At 34.9% G+C, this 12388-nt stretch overlaps 1 protein-coding gene across 2 annotated transcripts in view; it reads left to right on the forward strand.

Moving 5' to 3' along the window:
* Nucleotides 1-12388, forward strand: part of CDH12 (cadherin 12) — a 320014-nt gene that overhangs the window by 177164 nt on the left and 130462 nt on the right. The window lies entirely within an intron of this gene.

Consider the following 12388-nt stretch of genomic DNA (forward strand, 5'->3'; position numbering starts at 1 on the left):
GCATCCCACAACACCAATTCATGCTTCCTGTAAAGGTACCATTAAAATGAAAAATATGCACTTTTAAGGAACACATATTGTAAATCAAAAGCCCATTTTTACTTAAATATTTTCTTTTGTCTGTGCTAGATGATTTTTCAAAGCATATTTTGCAGCACTCAAAACAAGGCCAGCTGGATGCCAGCAAGGGATGAATCTATTCTGAAAGCTTAAAAAGGCCCACTACAAGTGAATGCTATATTCTTTTCATACCCCTAAGCCAGCCTCTCAAAAGACTTAGTTTTAGAGTAAAGGATGTATCTCTAAATTGGATCTTATAGCAGCTCAACAAGAATGGCTATTTCCCCATGCAGGTGTAGAAGGTGAAGGTAGGAGTGGGAAGCTCTGCATAAAGCCTTTTACTTTTTCTGTTCTTATTGAGTCAAACTCCCTATTGTTACTTTAACAGAACAAGCTCTATGGGGCATGTGGCTGGTACAAATAGACCTGTGCCTTGCTGTGGATATGAGTTTTGGCAGTTACATGTTATTCCCTATACGTAAATAAAGTGCAATACTACAGAGTACAGCCTTGCATGTCTTTCCACGGGTGGCTTGCATGTTGTGTTTTCAGAGGCTGCACCTGCTACGTTCATATAGTCACACACTATGATCATTGTCCAGAAGGTAGATCTTGCCTCCTGAATGAGATAGGAAAATATAGCTTGCCTCAATGCTACAGAGAAATACTCTTTGATTACTGTAAGCAATACTTACAAGAGAATACTCTTGTAAGGCAGTTTTCACTGCATTGAAACTATACATCTGATATCCTTGAAAGAAATGAGATCTTCAAATAAATAACTTTGCAATGAAAATAAGTGTTTTAATAATCAATTTGTTAATAGAATTAGAAACACTATCTTTCCACAGATTCGGTAATTTGTATATCTAGAGTATTTTCCCCTCCAAAAAGATGAGCAACAGAAATAACCACTGTTTTCTGGCTTACTCATTTTTGAAAAATTCATTAGTCAATAAGTGTAATTACCTGTTCATTCTTTGATTTGGTTTAAGCAAAAGCACTCTGTTTATATATTACCTTCCTGAATGAATTGGATTCTTTCAGTAACTGAATTATTGTCCTATGTAAATTAGACTACATTATCCTATATTGTTAAATTTAGTTCAATTTATGGTGCAAATATTGCTAGAGTAAGAGTTTTATTAACAAACAGATGCTAATTAGTTCAGGATTAACTGATCTAATTCTAAATGGGTACTAGTGTTCTGTGATCTTAACAAATATGTAGTTTCTACAGATACGTCTTTCAGGTATAGTTGAAATTAATCTGTCACTAAATTGTATGTTTTCTTGAAGTGCCTTATGCACAGTAGAGATTCTCTATTAATCCATGAGTAAAAATATTTGTCAGAACAAAGTAGAAATTTGTTCTTTATTATAGGTCATGTTTACATTGTCTTTTTAGAGAGGCACAAACATGTTTCTCAATCCTGGTGTCTATATTTGGAGCAAGTGTTATAAGATGATGAACTTGAGAACTGCGTTGCAAATCCATGAAAACTTAAGGGCAGACAGCAAGTGTTTGATGCTTAGAAGGTCTCCAGCCAATGAATTTATTATTATTTCATAGCTAAGTCTGTTCTTATGTTCAAAAAGGGCATGTGCAAATCACCTATCACACCAAAGGAATATTTCTTAGGAAAATTGCTAAAAAATGCTTCCCTTTGTGAATATGACTTCCTTTGATCATAATTAGCAGCTACTGCAAATTCAGGTGAATTTAGCTATCAATAGCTGCATCGTTTGTCAGTGAAAGAAGCCTTACTTCTGTGAACATTAATAAAAGGCTAAAACCCCTGTCACATAACAAGTAACTCCTGCACCAGTGGAAGGATTTCACAGTTATTTCTGTCTAACTGGAAGTTTATTGTTAACATTGCAAAAAGCATTATCTGAGTCTCTTTAACCAAGTAACAAGTGATAGGACAAGAGGTAATGGCCTCAAATTGTGCCAGGGAAGGTTTAGACTGGATATTAGGAAGTATTTCTTTACAGAACTGGTTGTTAGGCGTTGGAATGGGCTGCCCAGGGAGGTGGTGGAGTCCCCATCCCTGGAGGTGTTTAAGAGTAAAGTTGACTTAGCGCTGAGGGATATGGTGCAGTTGGGAACTGTCAGTGTTAGGTCAATGGTTGGACTGGATGATCTTCAAGGTCTTTTCCAACCTAGACAATTCTGTGATTCTGTGTGATTAAGTTTATACCATCTCTTGAATCTTGAAGCAATCAAATAGTATTATTTGAAGTTCTGGAAAATCAGAGACAAGGGAGGAAGAGGGAGATGGTGAATGATTTCCTCACAAGAAAAGAAAATAATTTTGTGGTTTCTGTTTTGAGATCTTCAGTTCATTAAAACTTAAAAGTAGAAAGAAAATTTACCTAAGTGTGTGAATTTAAACAAAAGAAAATGTTTACTCTCACTCTGCAGGAGAGTACCCTGCTACTACTCTGCAGGAGAGTATTCTGCTAGTACTTGCAAGGCCCTAATTATTATTGAATAAAATTGGAGACAATGGGAGTTTTGCCATTGACTTTCTCGGAGGCCAAGATTTAAGCTTTATGGACACAATTAGGCTTCCCTGGAACCTGGAGAGATTTTGCTGTTGTAAATTATTTTCCCCAGGACTTCTGGAAGAACCATATGCAGAAGATTAGGAACAAATTAACACCTCTGTTGTTTCACTGAGCAGCTCTATCAGAAAAGGGAGGGAATATAAACTCACCCAGACACAACTCTTCTACCTTGCTTCCTGCTTCTTCCCTCTTCCAAGGTCTCTGTAGCAATAACCTTGCTGCCCTCTGTCTCTAGGGTAAAAAGACTCTATGCTCTTCTCTTCCTTCTCCATCCCCACTAGCAGCAGCAGAGGTGGCTGTTCTTTCATCTCATCAGTATAAAAAAGAAGTACAGCCACAGCTATAGAAAACAGAGATCTTACAGCAGCCATACAATCATTTCTGTTCCAAATTATAAAACTCCTTAATTTCTTCATCTATTACACTGTATTCTCCACTGATTCTTAAATCACTTTTCTTTATCCATTAAAAACATGAGTAAATTTTGCAAGTAAATGCCATAGCTAGAATGTAACTTCATGTAAACTCGACACATTTTTTTAAAAATTACATTGGGACAATCCAGCAGAGACAATCACCTTTCAGATTTATAATGAAACTACTCCATCTGAGCAGAAATTATTTAGGCTTGAGCTGTGGAAATATTTTTATTTTGCTTGTTAGTACATAGGTGTGACGTTTTTATTAAAAAGAAGGCATACCAATATTCTTACACGCAGGGCAGCTTAATGATATGTGAAATATGAATGTGTCCATAACTTACATTATATACAGGATTCTCATGATTTGCTTCAGTTCTGCACAGTGCCATATAAATGCTGCTTGTTTTAAATAATCCAAGCCTGAAGAATAAATTTTGACACTTTACCTGTGTCATAAGAACCTACTTTTCTCCCATCTAAAGGTCAATTAATTAAGACTCTACTGAATGAGAAATTTTTTTTTTTTTTGCAAAACTGCCGAAGTTTTTCCTGTAAGTCGTTAGAAGAAAATGCAAACTACTCAGTGTGTCACTTATCTGTATTGTACCAATTTTCTTGTTTTATTTATTATATTCTGTAATTTATTACATTTTAATATCATGAATACCACCTCATATATATTCTATTGCTATGACTGGTACTATTCCTGAAGACCCTAATTATATTCAATTGAGTAAAAAGTTGTAAATATGACCCCTTCCTTATTATTTCTAAAACTCTGAAATTGGAAATGCAGCTCATATCCCTGCCAACGATACCAATAAAATTTTCCTGTTTCTAAGGGAGCTTGAAAGGAATACAACCTTTTTGTCAAGTAGGCCTTCTCCCTCTGCCAGTATGTCCTGGCTTCCACCACTGGTATCAGTTGTCATTCTGAATATGAAATGGTGTCATGCTGCAGTACAAACATCATGATGGTGGTGCACAAGCAGGCCTGCAAGGCATATGGTCCTTAAGCATTTTCATTCATCTTCCTCCACAGTGACCACATTTACTCAGCCAACTCAAAAACATGTTTCTGCTCCTCTTTCTGTAATTAATGAGATTAATTTCATTAATTTCATTATCTTCTTAATTTGTTGAACCTACTTACATTGAGATAACAACATTTTGTAAGTTGCTACTCTGCTGTTAAGTAATCACTGCTTGTATTTTACCAATTTCTTGTTGGTCCTTTAGACAAAGAATATAAGTTGTTCAGACCAGAAACCAGCTTCAGCAAGTAGTTTTAAAAAATGCAGGGACTGCTGTTTATTGCATTATTGTTTCAACTATACCTAGACCTCAATCTGTTGCAGGAAATTTATTTCAACACTGTAGCAAATGCACAGCAAGTTACAGTTTCATACCCAAAGAATATTTAACCTGCAACCATTTTGAATGTTTCAGCAAAATACAAGAAAAACATACAACGCAACCCTTTCCTATGCTGCTTCTGCGACCAGAGGAAAATCAACAGTTGCTGCATGAAAAGGCGATTTCAGTACAGCCTTTAAAAATATTTTTTTGAGGAAATCTTGCAGTTGGAACATGGTTCACATGATTGCGCTTTCTTGGAATTGAGACATGTGGGCACAGAGGAAGACTTTCAGCTTCTCTGCTGTACCTTCTATTCTATATCTCATATACATTAAGCGTTATTGATTCATGATTGCTGAATTATTTGGATTTTATTTCAGATTGTGGTGTGCTTGTTTGCCTGGGTTTTTTGGGTCAATTTAAGTTAAAATAAAGAGATTAAAATCTCAGAATATATTCTATTTCACTCATAAAATTCTGTGACTGTAAATGCCATAAAATTATCCCTTTAATAGATGTGTTAAAATTAGTATTTTTCAACTCTGTGATAAAAACTAGAATTTTTTTTTTTTCCTATTTAGAAAAAATAAGTGGTCAAATAGTTTATGATAGTATGACTTGTCATAGGGATAAGCAGGTTGAGGTAAAATCTTTCTACTTTGTCATTCCCTACCTGTTCTAGTGTGTCATCATCAAACAAAAGGCTTCTTAAGTCTCTAGTATCTATTTTTATTATATTTATTCATACAGCATAATTCATATTTTCATGCATTGATCTTTTATATATGTTGTGGAAGAGATACATCAGGGAACACAGGGCAAAATAGTATATTTCTGTCAGTATGTGGCATCCAGAGAAATGCAGGTCTTTTTGATATTCTTACAGTGATTCCTGTTTCAGAAAGGAAATGCTACAATCGTATATGCTATCTAAAAAGAGCACCACCCCTCTGTACTTACCATTTTAATAAACTACAGCAATGCCGTTATGTGTTTTGAAGATCTTGCATAATGAAATAGCAAGAATGTAGAATTTGATTGTATTGTTATCTTCATTTAGTTTTCAGAGTTAAAAAATAAGTATTGCCTCGAAAAGGAATGCGAATATCTGCTGCTGAAGCCTGTGATGATTTTTCCCTAGACCCCTGTTTGTTTCAGATTCCCTTCCCTCATTTCTCAGTTTCAGGCATCAACATTATACTCTCACTTAGCCATCGGGACGCCAGTCAGGCACTGGTACAGAGGGAGAGCCAGTCCTTTCACAGGTGTAAATCAAACCAGCTCCACTGGTGCCAACTGAAATGCAATCATTTGTAACAGGTGATGTTTTGCACAGGCTCCTGTGAATGAGAAGATAGTTTACCAAAGGAGTGGGCCACATCTATCCATGAGGATACATGGCACAACCTCACCATTCCCAACTGATGCATTAAGGTCTTTGGACTGCGAGAGTTTCAGATTCAGTTCCCTGCTCTGTTCCTATTAAATACATTGAAAAATTCTGAAATTATAAAAAATTACTGAGATGGTGAAATCATTTTCCACTGAGCTGTCTTCAGCAGCTGCACGTTTCATTGTAGCTGATGTTACTGCAGCAGGATGTATAAAATTGCAGTGGAGAAAGAAGAAATTGGAAGTTGATAAATGTCCTCAAATTTTGTCTTCTGTTATTGTCTAATGGCCAGTACTGGAATTGTTGTTGGAACCTGTGATTATGTTGTTACTTTACCGTGATAATATGTAGAGGCCTCAGCAGATTCGTGGTCACATCAGCTGTTACCATCAGAACAGTTGTCTCAAATGGAATTCAACATGACTGTGGACTTAAACCTATCAACCTAAATACACAGATCACATTGTAACACAGAGTTATATGAGTTCAGTAAGACTAATTTAATAAAAATATGACTTCCAATATGATTCTTACATTAAAGTTTAAGAGAGAGGACCAGGACACAGTGTTTCTATATGTATCAACCCCAGCTGAAATGGTGATGTAAAAGTCATCATGAGAAATGATGATGCAACTTGTAAATTACATATATAATTATTTGTATAATCAAGTTATACTGCAATATTAATGATAGATTTTTATTCTTTCAATATTTTACTAGTGCATATTTTTTTTCATTTAGCACTATTTTTTTCTGTCTATGGTCAATTTCATTTCATGAAATAAAAAATATATTTATTTTAGAATATGCTTTTGCAAGTGTTATTATTGAATACTGCAATTTTCTGGTAGAGCAGAATCAGAAGAATAACAATCCCTGACCCCTCAAGTCAGTGTTGTCGATAGGGATGATGATTCATTTGAACTGACCAGGTCAGGTACTGGTTTTATTCCTTGCTAATGACTTATTTGCCATCGTATTAGTAACCAGCAACCACATTTATTATTAGAAAAGTCTGGTCTGATTTAGTATGCTTAAACTAAATCCCTGTGACAGGAGATAATGTTTTATTTAATTGGATAATCGGTGTTTTAATTCAAATAAAGCTCAGCTTTATTTGTCAAACAGGAATCACTAGAAAAAGAGTATAAACCTTTTTATTTAATTCCTCTTGAATAAGAAAGCATTCTAATCTGATTTGGAGAGTGTACTAAAGATACTTCAAAATGCAGAACCATGTTGTCTATTACCATTTTTACAAAAGTTAGGCAGAAAAATGCCAATACTTGGAAGTAAATATTTTATTAAACATAAGAAAAGAACCCATAGCAATACATCCCTAAGAAAATTAGTCATGGTGATAAGATACACACAGATTTCTGCTTCAAATAATAATTTTTTTATCCATGGTATATTTTTATACATATTTTTATATGTTTTTTTATATATACACATCCTTTAATTGATATTTTTAATTCTTTTTAAAAATTTTCATAGCGCTAAGAAAGCCTAGTCATGGATGGGGGTCTCTTGTAAAAGCCCTGTACAAAGACACCCCTTCCTATTCAAAATAATTTTCAGTCTTAAAAGGAAACAAAACAATCTTTTCCAAATGACCTTTAAAAAACATAATTATTTTCTTTTTTTATTCATCTTTCTTTTGTAGTCAGATTCGATGATCTTAAAGGTCTTTTCAAACCTAAATGATTGATTCTATGATTTTAGTTGCTACTTCTTTCCATATGCCTATTTTGCAGATTGTTGTTCATCTGACCCATTTTGTAGTAGTGTCCTAACTCTTCCCAACACAGGCTTTAGACAGCTGTCTTGCCTGATTAATGCATGTTAACTACTAAGAAGATGCCCTAGGTAATCCAGATTTTTAGGATCAAGAAACATTTGCACTGGGTGTGTTGTGAGAAGATTTTGCCTTGTCCCTAAACATTCTCTGGAGGGTGGGGTGGGTGATGGAGAGGGAAGGAAAAGGAAAATATTTGATTGGATTGATTAGCAGCAATTGCATTGTTGTTTTTATTACTCAATTTCCTGAATTAAGGTCTCTTAAAGACAACTCCCCCATCCCACTTTTAACTCAGGAAAATTTTCTACTTTTATATATTTTAGAGGGAAGAAAAAAATATGTTTGTATAAAAGCAGTACATTAGAATCTAATTATCACTTTTTAAAAGGAACTATGCAATCTCTGTAGACAGAGTTCTTGCCAATAGAAAATATGTGTAGAATAAGTATCTTTTGAAAGGCTGATGTTCCAGATAGAAAGTCTTCTTATATGGTTAGTATCAAAAGTTTCTCTAGGCTCATTTACCCCTCCTCTGCTGTAGTACGTATCCCTGTTCCCACACACAGACTTTTGCAGTAGAGGATTGCCAAAATAGCTCTGCTTGCATATATGTTTTCCATACAACAATGAACCTTCTTCCTTTCCTCAGTTCAGCACATCATTCTGTGTTTGCAGTCTTAGGTTATACTGGAGTTGACTGGCTATTTTGACTTCTCGAACAGTTTATTACCCAAGAACAGCATATTACCCAAGAAAGGGCAGGGGGAGGAGCTGGTGGCTACAGAGCAAATGGAGATATGTAGAAGTAGATACAGGCAGAGGAAATAATGGAATAAAGTCCTAAAATATATTGCATAATGAAAAATGATGTAAAGATACAGATGTGGGATGAATAAAAAGGACCGTTGTGTATGCAAGGAAGCGTTAATATCTTGGAACATTAAGTAATGTTTTCAGTCCAGATATGCACTGCAATATATAAATTGCATAAATTGCATATAAATTGATCTAGTAATAAATAAATTGAACAGTGACATTTTTTTTCAGCCTGTGAAATTGGCAATGGAATAAGACCTAGAATCTGAGTATATCACAGGGTTAATATATCAGTTTAGGGATATTAAACATTCCTTAACATTTAAAACTTTTTTACTTCTTTCTCTTTTCTTTCTCTATTTTTTCTTATTGTATATGGATGAGAAATTCAGAAAAGGAACCAGTCAAGTCATAAAACAGCTTTTCAATGCCTGTATTGCTATGAAATTAAGATCACAACAATCCTAGTGAATGTGTCATAGACCTTGTTCTTGCATCATCTGTGAGGGTATAGTGATTACTTCATTTTAAGGCTAGACTATCTTGCAAATTTGTTAAGTTTCTTTTGCTTCTGATTTCTTTATCTATGTCTGTGAATTTACAAATTCGACTTTCCAAACCACTGTAAGTTTATTAATGCAAGTCATTGAAGTGTTTAAGAAAAGAAAAGATGAACAGTTGAGCATAGGATACTGAGGAGCAAATCAGCACCAAGGAACAAATACTTCTGATCCATACCGCTGCCATGTTGAATTTAGCTGGGACTATACAACAGTTCTTGAAGTACGTTAGCTAATGCATTTCTTGATTTTTCATGTGTTTTCATATGTAATATCAAATAACTTGTGCAGGTGTATGAATTCTCGAAGTGACATGGAGTTTATAACACTGAGTTGTTGAAGCAGTAAGGTCTTAATTTATTGCTAAAATACAAATAAACATACTGCTTGCTAGGAATTGGACATAACTGCCTGAAGAACTGAATAAATAATTTCTCCCAGATGTGCTTGTAACAAGTTGTTACCAACTTTTTCATTCTCTCCGAAGCAAAGTATCTTTCAGCTAGTTGTAGGCTGAAGCAGATTGCTAGATCACATGGACTTGTAGACTGACTCAGTCTGGCATCTGGTATTGGATATGATTCAAGAACACTGTCATAGTTTCTGCATAGATTTATGCAATATATTTCGCAATAGTCTCCATCTTATTAGTCATACTTGATTTTTTTATCAGTCATTTCCTTTGCCATATGTGTTATTGTTTGCACACATTAGCAAGAATTATGGAATATGTCTTTAACTGCCATCACAGAAAAATATTCATGATTTTCTGCACTAACAGAGTTTGCTGCAAGAAATCATTAATTTTACACTTGGGGCAGATTTGCCCAAATACCTGACGCTAAACTCTGTGTTGCTTAGGTAGTGAGAATAGCAGCACAGATTTGAGCAAAAGTAGAAATGAATCCCTTGCATTTCCAAACCTTTGTGGCATTTTTAATATTCAGGATTTACAGAGAAGACATAACAATAAGAAAAATCCATGTGAATACAACCAACTTGTATGACCCTGTTGCAGCAAATTCAAGTAATTCTGAAATATAAACACATTGGGAGGGAGGTAGGTGAGATTTGAACACTTGTTCTCTTGCCCTGTATCTTCACTCAAATAGCAGAAGAGCAAGAATTAGAAAATAAGTACAAGCAAGGAGAAATGGGATACAAACCCAAAACTGCTGCTGGACACAGTGTCAAAAAACCTAGTCTCTCACAAATCTTCTGTATGTTTTTCAGCACAAAAAAATAAATGTCTTTTCTTCCAGTACAATACAGCTTGTAACACATATATAGAGATATTGAGTAGAGATATACTAGCAAGCACTTACTCTTTAGCCTAAACTTCTTTCTGGAAAATTTCAGGCATTGAATACCAGGATTATTTTCTAGTATTGTGCAAGTCCAGCCAATGCTAGCTCCTCTCTCTCAATCCTTGCGTTTGAATCTCAATATTGTGTGTCTTTTATTGTGGAGAGTTTAGTTCATTTTAAATTAAATCAATCAGCTATTCCCCTACAGTAATTAGACACTTTGTAATGTTGAATTGCCCCACAAATTGCATAGGTCAATGTTGGCTACAAATAAGCATTTATATATCCTTTGTCCAGCAATGGCATCTAAGAAGCCTATATTGAAATTGTCAGATTAGCATGATTTGATGAATAAATACAATGTGACAGATCCCAGCTAATCCAAAGCAATACAATTCTGCTTAAATCAATGGAATGGTTCCTAGGTTATACTAGCTAAGTGATATTTGTGAAGCACAGTAAACACGTCCATAACTGTAGAATTGCTAATGCTGCCAGTTATAAAGCTTTTTTGCTCCAGTACATTTGAAAAAAAGCTCTGCTTCTGCTTGCCTTTGCATTTTACTCTTCCTTTCTCTTAGGAGTACTTGTTTTGCTTTTTTCTTGTTACACTTTTTACCTTTTTCCCCAACTAGGGGAAGCAACTATAGCTATTTCTCTCTAGTATAATCCAAGTGCTCAGATAACACATGCAATGCAGCCTGATTTGTTACTAGCTGAACATCAACCCTTCAGCTGGCAATCAGAAAGACATGCAACCATCTCAGCTTTAGTGCCAAATCCGATGACAGGAGATGGGAGTGGAGACAATATTCTTTGCACGCTTCCCTGTTTACAAATCCTTGCTTCAAAACCACATTCTTTTGCTCTGTGGTATTCTTACTTGCAGGAGTATGGAACAACGTAGACTTCACAATAAAGGCCAGACATATTTTATTTAATACAGGGACACAAGTAAGAAAATGTCGTGGTTCCCTCTATAAAGTTCTAACATTTTTTCTTTGAGCTTTCTCACCATCATTTTGATTTTTTTTTTTTTCACTCCATGTGTCTCTGTAAGCTTCTATATGATAATGGAAGGAAAATACTAAGTTTTAACTTAGCAAGGTATAATGGAACAGCAGGAAGCTTGTGAGCCACTTAAATGAAAGTGATGAGAAGAAATAGACATTAATTATCTCAGGCTGCATTATCTTTTCATTTTGCAAGCAAGGAAATATTTAACACCCCAGGAGGAAAAGAATTAACTTCCTTTGAATCTTTCCACAGAGAACCAGTGCTCAAGAAGCAAAATGCTTTACTTTGGACTGGAGAGATAATTTAAAATTGCGTGCAGGGGGCAGCTAGATGAAAGATCAGAATCTAGTATATTCACTGAGCAGGAATGATGAGATGAAAAAGTAGACAAAGAAGAGACCATGTTCGCTCTGTCCCACAAACCATGACCTCTTCCACAGTCACAAGGACCTATTTTCAATTTCAAGGCAATAGCTATAAATGTTAATAATTGCCTTTACCTCTTTCTCCGTAGCTTAGCTTCTTGCCCCATTACCAAAACCGTTTAGTTTCTCAGTAATTCATTTTCTACATAATCTCCTTTCATGTCCCATGTTTCCTCTATTGTGTTTCACCTTGGGCAGTACATCATGTAAATAATTCCTATATCCATAATCGCTTTACTATATTGCTTAAAGGAATTCACTCTTGAAAACTCCATTCCAACCTGTGTCCATTATAGCAGATTTCTTTAGTCCTCATTAGATGGAACAAGTGGGCGAATATTTTAAAGGCTATTTCAGCGTCAGTGATGTAACCTTGAGTATCTATTCAAAACTTTAAATGTATTTAAAGGATGAGCATGAAACAGATAAAAGCATTTGAGAAAGAAGCTCATCATACTGTATTTTGATTTTTAAAATTCCTGCATTTGAAATAGTGTTTAAGGCCACATTATAGTAGTATAGACACGGATCAAATGGGCAAAAACGTCCAAGAGCTTGTATTCAAGTATTTTTTCAAATTAGAAAGAGAGATTTAACATACTAATAGTCTGGAAAAATGTATATACTGGTATTTAAGGCAGAAATAATTGAGT

This window comes from Strix uralensis, chromosome 1 (genome assembly GCF_047716275.1).
Source record: "Strix uralensis isolate ZFMK-TIS-50842 chromosome 1, bStrUra1, whole genome shotgun sequence".
Lineage (NCBI taxonomy): Eukaryota > Metazoa > Chordata > Aves > Strigiformes > Strigidae > Strix > Strix uralensis.